The 615-nt window shown below is 30.9% G+C and overlaps 1 protein-coding gene across 1 annotated transcript in view; it reads right to left on the reverse strand.

Moving 5' to 3' along the window:
• Positions 1 to 615, reverse strand: part of LOC119592031 (exonuclease 1-like) — a gene marked incomplete in the record, with an annotated part of 18005 nt that overhangs the window by 12330 nt on the left and 5060 nt on the right.

Genomic DNA, 615 nt, shown 5'->3' on the forward strand with positions numbered 1-615 from the left:
TAAATGAATTCCAATTTCCAAGTTCCTTGTTTATTGATAATTTTTTTTATCAAATGGAAGGAACTCTGCTACAAAGATCAATAGTAGTATCTAATGAAATGCAGTACAAGAGCTGCTGCAATATATATTGACTCAAAGCTTTCTTACTTTATTTAACTTGAGGATAACTTTGGGTTCACACATACTAACTAGTATGTGATTTTTTTTTTTTTTTAATATTGGGTTGATCATATCTCCTTTAAGTTGCTATTATAGACTGACTTTCCAGGTTCATTGTCTATATTCAATATACACCTTGAATGAAAGCAAAAAATGATGTGAGTGACCTTTACTAACACATGTATGGACAAGCCCCTATTCCTGTAAATAAAACAAATCTAAATGTTCTAAAATTGAACATACTGGATGAACTATACACACACTGCAAGCATTTTCTATTATTCTTTTCTTGAGAGGGAGAAATTATTCATCAAGAAACCTAGGTTGTAATTATGAACATCAGTTATTAAAAATATTCATATTGCTCCTATATTAGTGTGAGAAGGTATGGGCTTGCATGAGGTACCAAAACACATGCCCATCAACATATCACAGTTCAGCATTTAATATTACTCA

Source organism: Penaeus monodon, chromosome 29, assembly GCF_015228065.2.
Source record: "Penaeus monodon isolate SGIC_2016 chromosome 29, NSTDA_Pmon_1, whole genome shotgun sequence".
NCBI lineage: Eukaryota > Metazoa > Arthropoda > Malacostraca > Decapoda > Penaeidae > Penaeus > Penaeus monodon.